The sequence below is a fragment of the Aythya marila genome (assembly GCF_965140915.1).
Source record: "Aythya marila genome assembly, chromosome: 16".
NCBI lineage: Eukaryota > Metazoa > Chordata > Aves > Anseriformes > Anatidae > Aythya > Aythya marila.
The window spans coordinates 3,547,189-3,562,310 of NC_139057.1; the positions used below are offsets into that span (position 1 = coordinate 3,547,189).

General features: G+C 53.8%; 1 protein-coding gene across 1 annotated transcript in view; it reads left to right on the forward strand.

The window, feature by feature from the left end:
- The window catches only part of LOC309884430 (laminin subunit alpha-5-like), a gene marked incomplete at both ends in the record, with an annotated part of 52,285 nt that overhangs the window by 6,193 nt on the left and 30,970 nt on the right, over positions 1 to 15,122 (forward strand). The gene's annotated exons all lie outside the window — the stretch shown is intronic.

A 15,122-nucleotide genomic window follows, 5' to 3' on the forward strand; every position in this document is an offset into this window, starting at 1 on the left:
GTTCGTAGTATTAACTGTCATCTGTGGTATTTGCTGTTACTGTTTATTTTTTTCCTAAAAATTGGGTCATGAAAATCTCCTGTACCACACAGGTGCCATTCCCCTAGAGGGGGAGTACCTGGCTCCTGAAGGGGTGCAGGTTTTAGAACACAAAAATACAGCCCTGAGGAATTTAAGGTTGTGCTGTAAAACTTTAACTGGCGTGTTTAAAGCTCTTTGAAGACAGCTAGCCCTGCTGAAGATCTTCCTGTAAAAGACAAAGGGTGACAATGGCTGCTCGGTCTCTAATGCTGGCAAGTCAAAGGGAATTAACATCGTAATAGCAATGACTGCCAGCCCTCTGCTGCTCCTATTCAGCCCCAAACCCATTCCTCTGGCAGCAGGCTGTTCTCTCAGACCTTCCTTGGCTTAGGGGAAGCAGCGGGAAAGATGTCCCATCCGAAGCTGCAGGAAAGAGGAAAGTGTCAGAAACCAGAGGCCTGAGGGGCTGCAGGACGTGGCTCTGCTTACTGGTACGAGGTCTGAGGGACGGGGAGCTGCTGTGTGGGATCCCCCTTCCTTGGTGGTGCTGTGCTGCCTCGTCACTGCCCCCAGCACCTCTGTTTGGGGGATGATATGGGGAGAAGGAGACTCAAAATCCCCAGGATTGTCTCTGATCTGCTCCCTGCTGTCCCACAGCGCCTGCTCCGAGCCTCTCAGCACCCTCCCGGCTCTGTTCTCTCCCGTGCGTGCCAATACACAGCCCCACCAAAATGTCCCCGACTGCCTGGGGCACAGCATACATCGCACAGTGCTGTGTGGGCAAAGCCTTCTGGGGCTGCACACAGTGTGCTGGCCCTGCTAGCCGACGTAGGTGGCATCTGCTGGCTCTCAGAAACCTCCCTGCTGGCAGGGCTGTGCTGGGGGGTGGATTATTTGCAGCCTCCCCCTCAACCAAGGGGCAGCCTGCCATGTGGTTTCTGCTTGCTCGCCGCGCTCAGGAAAGGGCTTCTCAAAGCCCAGCTTTCCTGGAGAGCTTCTCCTCCTCCTTGTCACTCACTGTCAGTTTTCTGCCTTCGGGCCAGAGCTCATCCAGCCATGCCAGCCACTTGCAAGCTGGTGATTTTGGCTCATCTGTGGGTTTGCAGCCCTCAGAGCTGCAGTGGTGGGAGACAGAGCCTGGAATAATTTGGGGGGGCTGCAGTTCTGCTGAAACTGAGCTGCTGGAAGCTCACCTTGTCTCCTAACCCCCTGTATTTGCTCGCCATTGCTCATACGAGGTTGGTAGCACGACTGGCATGGTGCTGGCCGCAGTTTGTCTCATCTGATGGGGAGTTCCTCTGGCCTCACAGATCTCTCGGTGTCCCTCCTGCTTCTGGAAAGTAAGTGCTTGCCCAGCTCGTTGGAACAGGAGCACAAACTGGAGTATCAGCCCATTTTCAGTGGCTTCTTCTTAATACGTGCCCTTATTGTACGTAATTGCTTTAATAATCGGTTATGCTCCTGGTGAGAGTCAGTTCTTTGCTTTTCCCTCCTTTGTTTTGGTGGGTCGGACAATAGAAACAAGATGAAAATTGCTAATTTCCTCCTTTTGAAGTTGAGGCTGGTTGAAAGGGAGGAGGGTAAAGAGGATTTTTTTGGGACCCAGTGGGGTCTGCGGGGTGAGTGCTGGAGCGGGCTGGTGGACCTGGCAGCCAGGCTCTGCAAATTCCTTGGATACCTGTGAAAGGTGCAGGTAACACCCTCGGAGGCATGTCTGAGTGCTGGGCTCTTCTTTTTGGCTGCCTGACGAGGCCTCTCCTTGTTCCACGTAACCCTGTAGGTAGCTCTTGGGTCAATTAAGTTTTAATTTAAGGTACTGATGGCCACGAAAAGCTGTTGTCCCTTTGGGGAATTGCTGGTGCCCAGCGTGCTGATGGCAGAGCCCTTCAGCAGGGGCTGGCACAGGAGGCTGTGGTGTCAACCCTGTCCCATTGCTGCGGTGCTTTCCTGCTGCCGTTGTCCCTCCTGAGCCGTAACTGCTTAATTACCAGCTGGAATTGAGTTTCTCCAGCAGTTGGCAAGGCTGTGGCAATTGGGAGAGGGGCAGTTAATTAAGAAGCCTGTTGGGCTTTGCTCTTGCTGCCGGGGAGTTTGCTCTCCTCACAGGGCTGTTAAAATCCTATGGGAAGGAGAGAGGGGGGATATAATTCACAGCCAGCAGGTAAGATTTTCTTTTCTAAAACATCCAAAAAAAAAAACAGTAAAACCCACTCAGGCTGGCCTCCCAGCTGTCAGGAGTGTATTAAATACTTGCACCACGTCATCTTAGTGCCAGCAGTGGCCTAATCTTAACAACTTCATTGGCGAGGGAGATCAGAGCTCCTGCCCCGGCACGGGAAGGGATTGTGGCTGCTGATCTGCCGGGGGCTGGATCTGAGCTGCTCCTGCTGCTGTGTCTGTGCCTGCCTTCCTGGGAAGGGGAGCTTTGTCTCTGAAGAGTTGGTAGGGTGAAAAGCTGGAGAGGAATAAAAGTCACTGAGGGTTCCCTTGTAAGAGCTGAATTTGGGAGCCAGAACTAAGGCAAGCAGCTCCAAGGAGGGAAGTGAAATGGATTGTAGGAGCTGTTGGGGCGGGGAGTGTGAATAGGCTCTCTTTTTGTTCCTTGCTTTTAATCCTGACTTTATGCCTAAAGCTTTAACGTGTTTAGGATGAATGATTGGGTGACCGCGTGGCTTTGCCTGCTGCATCCTACAGCTCCGTGGCACCACGGTGGAGCATGGGGCCGGCTTCATGGGGTGGAAGGGCTGCAGGGTGCTGTGCTTTTGGGACACCATTGTGCATTGTGCTGTGCTCACTGAGCACAGGGACAGGAGGCCGTGACTCACCCTCACTGGAAACTGTCCCCTGTGATCTCGCCGTGATTAAGCGCCGCAGTGGGTGGAGGGGAGGAAAGGGTGTGATGGATTTCTTATTTATTTCCCCCCCCCCCAAGTAGGTCATTTGAGTCAGAGCTGACAAAACTCAGGAGGTTTACAGAACCATGAATGGCTGGCTCCCTGCCAGCGCCTGACATCTTCCTTGCGTGAAGGTGAACCCGGGCCAGCCCTTCCCAGGGCTGTTTATGGATAGCTGGTGCTTTATCATCAACTCCGGGGAGAGGAATGCTCGCCGTCATGCGAGAGCGGGAGCTTCGTGCCAGTGCTTGCCCGGGGTTAATTACTGCGGTGGGAAGGTGGCTGGGCAGCGGCTCCAGGACACTGGAGAACAGCGGAGTTTGGAGTTACGCCCCTAAAGGTGATTAATTCTCATTTCAGCAGGAACAGGCTTTATGGCTGAAAGCCCCCATGGAAGGGGTGAGCCAGGTCTGGCAGCTCGGAGGCTGCGCGGTGTCCCCTCTGCCCTGGTCACCAGCACGAAACACCCGCGTCCCCTCACCTCTGCCACCCAGCAGGGAGATCTGGGCTGTTAACTGCTTAAAAAGTAGTTCCCTTTAGAGGATTTGAAGATGAATAAACAAGAAGTTGCAGTTATTGGTAAATTGGGAAGATGAAAAGAAGATGAAGAGCACTGAGCTGAGCTCCTGGGCCAGCGGGATGGTGCCTTCTGCAGTCTAAGGGCTGTGTCTAGGTGAGGGAGCAGGCTGAGAGCTTACTGGGTGCCTTGAAGCCTCCTTTTTGAGTTTCATATTACAGCAGGATGTGCCAAAGCCAGCATTTGTTTTGGCTGCTGTTGGGCTGGTTACCTTACGCGTGCCAGGCTCCTCGAGCTCCGAAGCGAAGGTGTCGCTTGGCACAGGGCACGCTGGGCGCTTCAGCCCCTGGCCAGCTGAAAAGCACCTCAAAAGGAGGTGTCTTTTCCTGTGGTGGATTTCCAGGGCATAAGCCTGCTTCCTCTCCCTCTTGCACTGCAAACTTGGCCCCCGGGGCCCTGCTCTGCACAGAAGTTAGCCGTGCAGGATGCTTTCAGGTCCTGGGCATGAGGCCCGGCTTGCAGGGGCAAGTCAGTCCCTCTCCTGGGATCCCTTTTCTTGGTGACAAACCTGAAGTTCTGGGCTGGGCTCAGTGGGTGGAAATGTGCCTGGCCCCATGCTAAAGGAACGCTGTAGGGCATAGTACAGCAGGGCACAGCACCTGGCACCTCACAGCACTCTAAAATCTTCTTACACTTGTTTCTAGCCTCCCGTTTGGTTTCACTGAGTTGGAATGGTAACGGGAGCTGCTGGTGGTGCAGGAAGCCTCTTTGAAAGGCAGCTGGAAGGAAAGCCTTGCAGGCCGATGGGCTGAGCTTACCTCCCTGCTGCCAGCAAAAGCCGTCAGCACACGTGAATTTGATGTTTATTCCCTGGCTTAGTTAATTCAAATATCCTTCTTAATGAGCGAATTTATGAAATCCCAAGAAGAGAGCTCGTGGTTGCTCTGGAATGGAGCTTTTCTAGTGGCTGCTTACCCAAACCTGGCATGGGGTAAGGGTTATGGTCATCCAAGAAGAATTTTCAGCTAAAAGCTTCTCACCTTCTTCCTTTTGCACCCTTGTTTCAGTTGCTGTGAGATCTCTCACTTGTCTCTGGATGATATCACTGCTGCCGACGTTTTCCTCCAAGGCATCCTGTTCATTCTCACTGTACACAGAGGGAGACTTGTGATGGGTTTCTTCCTTTTCTTCCCCTTGGTGGAGATGTCTTCTGCGTCCTTCTTGTACACATGTTTATAGCAAATGCACAGCTTCCATTTGTCTCGGGGCCACACAGTGCTTCAGCTGCCTGGCACAAGTTTCTCATAGAGCGTTCCAAAAACAGATGAAGATTTCAGGACTTCTGTACATAGTCTTTATTTAAAAAAAAAAAAAAAATCATTTACTGCAAGGACTTCTAGTTCTTCGTTGTGCTGGTGTGCCACTGTTGGAAAGGGGTAGGAGGCCCGGTGACATTTACTGGGAGATTTTGCACCTTAAGTAAAGGACTGGGGCGTAAAATCTCCAACAAAGACGTTCTTTCTCCAAAGTGTTTTCTGGCTCTTGGAGCAAAAGCAGTATTAAAATAAAGCCTGTTAAGCAGGCTGAGCAGAAATCCTTTTTGCTTTCAACAGCTGGGGCAACAGTCTCCTCTCCTATGTAGAATCCTCTACAACTGCCTAAAATCCTCCAAAAGCAGATCAAGATCTCTGTTCACTTCCAGGCTTCAGAATTCTAGCTCCCTGGTGTGAGATGGCTTGTGGCACCCTTTCTGCTTATGGATCCTGGTCAGTGCTGCCGTGTTTTAACGTGAACATCTAGTGGAAGCAGGGTGCCTGGTTGTGGTGCTTCCCAGGGGGAAGCTGGAAAGGTGTGAGGCTGAGAGCTGGCACTGAGCCAGTGTGTGCATCTTCTCTCCCAATATATTTTCCTTTTTATTGTTTGAAATAGCTTTGCTTGTGAATTCTGTTCTGTTTCTTTCAAACTTGCAGTTCCCCTGACCCAGACCAGGAGCTTTTTTTTTTTTTTTTTTTTTTTTTCTCCTGATGAGGGGGGATTTTTTTTTGCCGTTGCTTGGCCTTTCTTGACCTCTCTGTGCTTTCTGCTGGCTCCCACAGGATTCCTGGCTCAAGCGGCTGCGCAGGAGCCGCTCAGGTGAGCGGGAAGGGAGCGCTCAGTTGTTAACAGGTGGGGATCTGTCTGCTCCAGCAGCGAGAGCAAACCCATCTCCTCCCTTCTGAGCAGCCATGCCAAGTCAGATACCAAATTCCCTTTTCCAGGGTCCAGAGCAGGCAAGGCTGATCCTTTTTACTTTGTTACTGCTTGTGCTGGTTGCTGTAAGCGAGAAGACACACAGAACATCCCTTGAGGTAAATCATGGGCGACATGTGAATTTTAATTCTGTTATGTTTACTTATGTCATGAACCAGTACTGCTTACAATCAGTCTTCCAGGCCTGCAGTGAGTAGGGGGCATTGCACTTGCAGCATTTGATTCCCCAAAGACCCGCCAGGCCCTGAGCCGTGAGAATTGAAGACTCCTGGTGGAGGAGGATCTGCTCTGAGCACATCACTCATCGTTGCGGCACCTTTTGTGATTTCCACAGGGGTTATTTCTGACTGGCCTTTGCATCTTGAACAAATAACCCTTGTGCTTCAGCTGCTTAATCTTCCCAGAGGCTCTGCTTGCTCTGCCTGGACCTGAACCAGCTAAGGAGAATTCAGGTGTTAAAATTCAGCCTCAGCTTTCCCCCTAGGACAGCTCCGGGTAACGACTGATGAAAAGATAATTACTCCGCTTCTAAAAATCGCATGCAAGATTTCCAGGGTGATTTCTCCCTGGGTATCACTGCTTATTTTTAAATTTCGGCACGATGAGAAATGAGGAGGCTGGCAGTGAGGTTTCCTGCAGCAGAGCTCTCCCTCCCTGCCAGGCTGCCCGGTCCTGCTCCGCTCCCTGGGATTCTTCAAAGATTAGGAGAAAGCCTCAAGGCAAGCGCGAGCCGGGGAGAGGTCAGGCAAGCTGGGAGCTGGCATAGGGGAGGCTTTGGTTTGCAATGAATAGCTGGAAGGCAAGCCTTGTAATTTCTTGCTGTTCTCCTGGAAAGTGTCTGCTTGGCTGGGCTGGTAAACAAGAGTGTGCCTTGAGTCGGGTGTGAATGTGTGCAGATACACGTGCTGCGGGGTCGGCGTTGGCTGACCCCTTTGTGGCTGCTCCAGGCAAGTTAAAACAGACCAGACCCAGCTAGTCGGGCCTCTGCCTTGCCGGGGAGTTGTGTTTTCCTGCTGCAGACAGACGTGGCAGGGAGCGTTTGTAAAGGTCGGCGTGCCCAAGGGAAGCAGAGAGGGTCACAGCCCTGACACAGAGCGCGCCGGTGTCTGCGACCCAGAAATGGGCTGGGAAGCATTGCACAGTGCGTTTGGTCCTTGATGCTCGTCCAGGTCACGGTGAGAAGTCTCTCGAGTGGGTAATTCCTGCTTCCCGAGGTGGGTTTCTGGAGCCATTCCTGCCAGCCACAGCCCTGTCCTGGCTCAAATCCACAGGGCTGGCAAGGAACACACAAAAATGCACCTCATCATCTGCCTAGTCAGCTTGTCTGCTCTTTCAAGCCTCTTCTGCCTGCCCCACCCCACACGTTTCCCTCTCTGCCTTACCACGCCTGGCTCAGCCCTGCTTTCATCTCTGCCTCATCCTTTTATTAGAGCTGTAAACGGGGGCCCCTGGGCTGCGCCCAGCCTTGATCCTCAGCCCTTTCCTGTTTTCTGGACTCGGTGCTCCTCGAATTCCAGAGCTCCCCTCCTGTGTGGGGTGCCAAGCAGTGCAGTAAATGATACGTTGCCTCCTGCTTGACAGAATAAAAAGGAGACGAGTAGGAAGGGGCGAGGTGGGAGGCACGAGCCTGGTGGGATGGCACTGGGGAGCCTTCAAATGGCTTAGGAGCAGCCTGAGGGCCTGCGGCAGCTAAGGGGGAAAATGTCCCAGATCTGTGTGTACAGGCCACAGTTTCTGCTTCTAGAGGCGTGCTGAGGAGAGGGTGGAACAGGGATTGGTGATGGGGGAGATGCAGGGAGGAGGACGAGGCCTCGAGGGTGGCCTGTGGATGGCTGCGGGAGGTGAGGGCAGCGTGGTGGCTTGGGGCTTCCTTGGGTGAGGTCACCCGAGTCAGACAAGGGCAGGAGGAGTGACTTGGTGCCCCACAGAAGGGCTTGCCAAGTGTGGCTATAAAAAGGCCTTTGTTAACGTGAGGTCACCGCTAATGGGAGGTGGGTCGGGATCGTGCCAGCTCCTGTTTGTGCAGTGCAGGAAGCAACGGGGCTGCCTTCCTGCGAGCGCTCGGCTTGCCCCACGTGCCCTGGAAATGGAGCCACCAGATACGGGGAGAGCAGAGGTGGGGCTGGTAGCTCAGGTTGGGGACTTGGCACCCTCTTCCTTCCTTAGTCCTCTTCTTGGATGCTTCCTCAGCCTCCTGGAGGGAAGTGCTGGGATTGTCTGATTTGTCCTTCCCTCCGTTGAATAGCAAGGGCTGGGGGAAACATTGGCATGAGGCAAAATGTTGGTGAGAGACTTGAGTTTCCTGGATGCAGTGGGAAGCTCCGTACCTCTCGTTGCCCACCAGATCTACCTGGGGAAGATGTGGCCCTGCCAGCAGGGTTAAATTAGCCAAGCCCTGGTCGCAGAGCTGTGTGTCTGTGTTGGATGGTACACCGGCTTACCCAGGGGTTAGAATAAGGTGCCTTTATCCTGGAAGAGTTGCGTTACCATTGAGGGCTTTTACATTATACCTTGTTTCTGCTGAAAACCATGTCTTTCGAGCAGACCTGCTGGCAAAGCTTGCCCGTGTAACTGTTCTAGCTGATCCTGAGAGTAAATCACGCATCTGCTGCTGGTCATTCTGAGGGCTCTCGGTCGTTTGTGTAACCCGTGCAGTGACAAGCAAACAGCCGAACCCTGAGAGCTTCCCCAGCTTTTCCCACATGCATTTAGTTGCTCTTTCTTGTTTCTTGCACGCACAAACCCTCAGCTGAGCTCTGCTGATGGCTTCCTGAGGGTTCTCGTTGCAGTGATCAGAGCACGCCCTGTAACCAAAACCCAGCTGGCGTGCTGCTGGAGGCAGCTCTTGGGTACACTCAAATGCAGATGATGCCAAGGCCTGATCGGAAGGGGAAAAGAATGGCTTTCTGCTATTTGCACACAGCTGCAAATAGTAAACAGCCATACAACTGCAAACAAATCCTACCACTGCCTTCATCGTGCGTTGTTCTGGCTGTTTGCTAAAGCTGCCGCTTAATCCTCCTTCAGTCCTCTGCAAAGTCTGCGCTCACCCAAATGCAGTGGGCACGAAGGCTTTGGCTGGAGTCCACGACGGGTTTTGTGTGTTTTTATTTCCTTTATTTACCAGCCATTGCTTTCTGCCTTGGCATCAGTTCACAGCGAGTCTCCGTAAACGGGACCGTGAACACGAGGGCGCTGCTGGGGTTCGTGAGAGTCCAAAACCTGCGAGCTCTGCGCGTCCCGGCAGTGGCACAAACTGTCATACAACTGCTGCGCCTGCAGATCTCTGGGGTTAGCGGTGGCATTGGGAATGTTAATCCCGCCCTGCCCCTGGTATGCGCTGCTGTTGGGTCAGCGAAGCCGGCTCTGAATGGCAGTGTCATGGTGGGAAACCTGCTGACCAACGCTAACGTGCTGCGTGGCTCCAAGGCAGACTTTCAGAAGAATGAGCTTGCTCGCACGTGCCAGGTTTGGTATTGTTGAAATCTGCTAACAGCTGACCAACAGCTTTAAACGCAGCGCTGCCAGAGCTTGCAGGAACCACGTAGAAGAAACACAAAAAAAAGCAACATTGCTGAAATGTCAGCACGTCGGTGTTCTGGCCGTGCCCGTGCAGAGGGACCCTGCTGGGGTCGGGTCTCTGTACGGGTGGGAGTTGGAGCTGCTGCCTGATGGTGGCACTGAAAGGGACTTTCCAAACCCACTGCTTGGCCCTGGGAATGGGCAAAGTGGAAATAAAAGACGGGGAGAACAGAAAGGGAATGGTGTTTGTGTCCTTGTGGAGCTGGGTCAGAACCAGACAGAAATTGGTGTCAGAACGAGACATCCGAATCCCCCTCCAGACCCGCTCAGAAGGATTTAGGTGCGCTGCTCTTGGGTGGCAGTGAGCTCGGAGCTCCTCTGAGGTTCGTGTGAGTTATTCCTCCTCGGCATTTGGCCGTGTAAAATGAAATCCTTTCAGTGGCTTCGGTGGCATGCTGAGACCTCTCGCTTCGTGCCAATCTTTAGCTAAGTCATCCTCTTCCCTTTCCTTCTCCTCCTTACCCTTCCCGAGCGCGCAGGTTTGTGACAGGATATCCACTTCATTCAAGAGAACGGGGGAAATATTTGCCTGTAGCGTGGCCAGCTGCCAAGATTTCTTTGTTCTCCCAGTCTCTTAAAGGACAGGACAGCCCAAGGAAACGCTCGGAGCTGAAGCTGGCATGCAACTTGGAGTGAGTTTGCTGCAGCCCTGCGAGTGAAATGTATGACACTGGAATTTTTTTTTGATCCCATAAATGCAAGGAAAGAGAGAACCTGGGTGGGCTGGGGACAGGCTGGGGCTGAAATCCTCTTTGATGTGAAATTGCTGTGTCACAGCTCTACAAGTTGTGCCTTCTGTGGTTTTTTGGCAAATTAAGTGCTGAGCTTGTGTCAGCTTGTGAATTCAGCTGCGTGGCTGTCGGCTTCCCCTGCATCGTTCACCACTTGTAGCTGGAGGCTCTCCGTGGTGCCACCGAAGCCCTGCTGTGACTGCAGAAAGCCTTTTGTAACAAATCCAGACCCACGGTGATGGTGGCAAGAAAAGCAGGGAGTTGTTGGAGTTTTAAGGGGACTTGGCTGTTCCTTTTGTCAGCCAGTGGCTCAGCCAAGGCCTTCCTGAGTAAACTTAACAACAAAGCCTTGCTGATTTGCTACTAAAAAGGGTCTCGCTACAGCTCTTACTGCATTTTTTTAATTTTTAGTGTTACAGAGCCTAGAGTGTTTGCTCATGGAGCAGCTCCCAGGTTTGTACACCTCTTTGCATGCTCTGAAGAGCCCATCCCAACGAGGCTGTGGTCCTAGCTTGTAAAACCGGGGTGTAAATCATCCTGCATCCTCTCTAAAGCAGAGACAAGTGTTCTTTTGTCTGGCTTCTCCGTTCCACTTGTAAATTGGTCCAGGAACTCCTAAGAAAACTGAAATTGTCTTGCACAACGAATCTGGGTTGGTGTTACTGTAACTTAAACAATGCATCAAACATACAGGCAGGAGCATTTGTTTGCTCTGGATGGGAGGAATGTCCTCTTGAAAATGTGCTGTGCTTTGGTAAGTATGAATAGAGGGTTTTTCCACCCCCCTTTCCAGCTTTCTGAAGGCCAAAGTCTTGAAACAACTTAGAAAGGCTGCTAAAGCCCTGCTGATAAGATAGGCAGCAAATGTGCTTGAGAGCCTAATGTAGGCACAGAAATGTTGAAGCTGTTTGCTTTTCCCTTAACGGTGTGAAAAATGAGCGGGTCTCATTGAGGAACCCAGGGATCGTGTGCTCCCAGGGAGGGCTGCACCGAGTTCCTGCAACTGCTTTGTTCTGGGGCTGGCCGCTGAAATGCTTGCTTCGGATTTACCAGGTGGGAAGCTGGAGCTGGTGTGGGCTCTGCACAGCCCCGCTCATCCCAGGTCCCTTTCCAGCAGGCTCTGCCCAGCTCTTTGAGCGTGGTGCAGGGAGGGGATTGCATCTCGATGCTGCAAGTCAGGGGCGTTTGGAGGTGTCATTTTTGTATCCAGTTAACTCCTCATTTTTCTTTCCCCCCTGTTTGTGGCTTATTGGCTGAATGAGGCTAACAACGTTATGTAGGACAATTCTGGTAGCAGGGCTTTGCAGAGGGTGCCTGTCGGAGCAGCAGGCTGGGAGCATTTGGGGAGCCTGGGTTTGTAGCACCAGGGGAGGAGGATGCTCCAAGGCCTCTGCCGTGCACCAGCGCTCTCCTTCCCCCGGTCCCCACCACCACGTTTGCGATCTAGAGCACGGTTTAGGGTCACACAGAGATTACAGGGCCTAGAGCCTGCTCCTTGGAGGTGATCAGACCGCACAAAGACACAGCGAATCGCTTGGGATCTGTGGTGAGCAAAGTGCTCGCACCAAAAAGGGGCCTTGTGCAGCCCTGCCACCACGTGCCACTCATCAAACAGCCTCAGTGCCGGTGCTGTGCCTGCCCAGCCACAAACAGCTCTGCTCCCAGGCTGGGTGGATGGGTCCTGGCCACAGCCTTGATCCTTTTACTTCCATCTTTTTGCTGCTTTTTCCCCCAAAAGGCCCAAGCAGCTACCCCAGGCCGTGGGGCAGAGGAGCAGGATGCTCGTTTGTGCCGTGCGCCTCTTTCCACCGTGCCGGGCTACCCAGACATCACAAGCATCTGCACGGAGCCACAATGGCAAGCATCAGTTAGATGTATTTAATCAGGCAGGGGCACCCTGAGGGTGATAATGCCGCTGCTTAAAAACTTTTTAACCTTCCAGGTAAGTGGGGTGGTTACGTTGTGCCCCCACCCTGGCCGCGTGCCAGCGCACACGTGCTCCCTTCTTTCACCGGTGGTCTTTCTTCCAGTGGTGCGTGCCTACACGCCCAGAGCTCTTATCTCTACTCAATCGCAGCTTTCTTAAGCCCTTGTGTTCTCTGCAGCGCTCCCCTTATCTCTGTTCCTTTCCAGGGCTGGGCAGTGGGAGCAGGGAGGCAGGAGGGGCTGAGCAAGCAGTAAATGTGTTTGCCCTGCAGCGATGCCGCAGGCTGGCCGCGAAAGGCAAGGCTGAGAGCGGTGGGAATACCTGCAGGACAGCTGGGTTTTTCCAAACTGCTAGGGTTTTACAAGAAACCGTAGTTTTAGGGTTTGAGGAAGGAGGGTTTGGAGCGTGCTGCTGCAGCACAGAGCTGCGGATCCTCATGTGAAGGTCTGCTCATGGAATGGGGCTGAAAACTGGCCTGAAGCTCTCTGCCAAGTGGCTGGCTGGCCTTCTTTCTGCTCTCTGTGCCCTGATCTCTGCCTGCCAGCAGAATGAGGATGCTGTGAGGTTCTGGGAAGGTGCTTGCAGTAGTCCCAGGCGGACTGGGGGACCAGCAAGCAGCCGCACTTGAGGTCTGGGCGGTGGAACAGGGCTCACCGGTCCCTTCGGTCAGTGGCTCCAGCCAGGCTGGGTCTCAGCAGCCCCATGCACTGCGTCCTGCCTCTTGGGAGGAGAGGCAGCCCAGCTGCAGTTCTCCTGCACAGCTCACAAAAACAACGTCTCTGATGAGAAGCATTGCAGCTACTCCTGTGTTTCCTTTCCCTTTTCCTTCTACGAGCATTCAGCGGTGGCTTTGCAGCGTGCGGTCACCTCCTGGCAGACCTCAGGTTTTGATCAGCTGTGTGCCCAGGCTGTTGCCCTCTTGTGGTTGAACCTGAAGGAAAAAGCTGTGGGTTTATCACTGTACCTCGCAAGGACACCTGAGTTGTTTGATGGCAGGAGCTAAGGAGTGCAGAGCCGGAGCTCTGCTTCCCCAGAGGGTGTGTTTTATGCATGGAGGGTTTATTATCCACCGTGATGGGCAGCAGCTCAACAATTACAACGCTTTTACCTCATTCTGTAGCCAGAGCTGAAGGTCTGGGGCATGGTGCTAAGAGCTGCATCTTTGCCCACCATTTGGGGGAAATCTGTGTGTCTGTGGCTGTACCTGGACGAGGTACACCTGCTGTGGTGCAAGCAGCTGTGTGGCCATGCATATCCCTGAATACCATGCCAATAGCTGTCCAGCACTGCTGGTTTTGCGCAGTTTATAAGGCGGCTGACCTTGCTTTTGCTTTCAACAAGCCAATTTACAGCACTGGGAGGGACCACCCAGTGCCTGCTTTCGTGGCCGGTGGAGGGGGACGGGAGGGAACTCTTCAAAGAGCAGAGGAGGTGAAGTTACCACGGCGGGCCGTGTATTGATTTCAGGAATTGTGAGGCTCGGAGTCGGATGCCAGCCTGCTTTGCTCTGATCTCAGCAGAATCTGACCCCTGTCCCTCGCAGCAGAGGTGATCGTGTTTCCCCGGGCAGATCCCCTTTCTGTAGGGCCACCAGGGCGACGGACCCCATGCCTGGGAGCGGTGCAGGGAGGCATGGCAGGGGAGGCTGGGGCTGCGTCTGGTGGACACACCACGAGCACAAACCCCACCACGACAGCTCTGGAGGCTGGTGCCAAACAGGGCGGGTTGCTTGGAGCTGCCCCGTGTGCACGCATGGCTCTGCCTCCCCTCCTTTGAAGAGGACGACTCTCTGTGAGAGCAGGAGATCAAGACTCAGTTCTCGGCTGAGTTGAAAGGCGCTGTTTACAAATGTTTATCCTGGAAAATATTTATAAACCTACCCCTGGGAGCAGGGCCGTACAGTGCAGTGGCCTCCCATGGACTGCAGAGCACCTCTCAGGATGGGCTGCGTCCCGCTGAGGGCTGCTGCTTGTCCTCCAGGAGCTGCTTCTTGTCCCCCCGGTGTTTATGTCACTGCTGTGCACAGCTCTGCACTAAATCATGCTCCCAAGTCCCCTGCCGTAGAAGAGCTGTGAGTGTTGGGCGAGGAACAGAAGTGCGATGGCTGCTGCTCTTTGCCGCTGTAGAAGTGTTTCGGGTTCTTCACACCGGGTCATTAAAAGCTCCTCGTTAATCTCGTGGGGGCATAACGTGCTGCAGCTCCTCGTTAATCTCGTGTGGCTGCCCCCATCCCCACAGAGGCGAGCTGCAGGGGACAGCGAGGACATGCAGCGGCTGTTGGAGGCACGCTGAGGTTATAACCCCGAGCTTATGCTGCTTCCACAACCCCTCCTTGCATCGCTGTCTGTTTTGCTTGTGTTGGAGCACAGTAAATCCCCCGCTCCACCCCAGCAGTGCTATTTTCTGGGCAGGGAGCAGGGATGGGCGCTTGGGTGCTGTGCAGGCTGGGGCTCTGTCTTCGGTGGAAAAGCTTTGGGGTTTATTTTACCCACATCCCGATGTCCTCATCTCACGTCAGCAGCCAGCCCCAGTGTGGCTTGGCGCTCCTGTCCTGTGCATCTCAATGTCCCCAGGGCTGGGACGGGGCTGGGGGGACAGGATGCGAGCAGGTTGGTGGTGTAGCTGCCTGGGGTCGGGTTGCTGAAAGGGAGAGGGGGGAACAGGTGCACTGCTGCGAGCACGAAACTAGGTCAGGGGCATGGCCTCAAACACAACACACCGCTCCTCCGGCCCGGGGAAGTTCAGTCCAACAGTGCCTGGCTGCTGGGGCTCCTCCGTGCCTCACAGGCCAGAAATTTGGTGCTGCTGGAGGCTGCCTGAGCAGAAGTGCTCCCGGGAGTGATGCTGTTTGCAGTTGGCCTCTTCCTTGTGTGCTGATACCTTTCTGACCAGGAGAGCTGGAGATGTTTTGAGAGCATCAGCCCTCAAGCAAAGTGAAACCACTGCGTTTGCGCTTTCTGCAGCCAGGTTACCTGCTCGGCGGTCCTGGGGCGGGTCAGAGAGGAGCAAGGCTCTGTGGCAAGCAAAGCAAAGCTTCTGCAGATGTCTGAGCCCCGGGAGCCACTGGGGCTGAAGACCAGAGTGACCGCACGTGTCTGCAGCGCATTTCTTCTTAACGCCTTGTTTATTTGCTGTCCTGTTTGTTCTGGCACAGCCCAATCGCCTGCTGAGACAGATAACTGAGCGCTGGAGCACAGCGT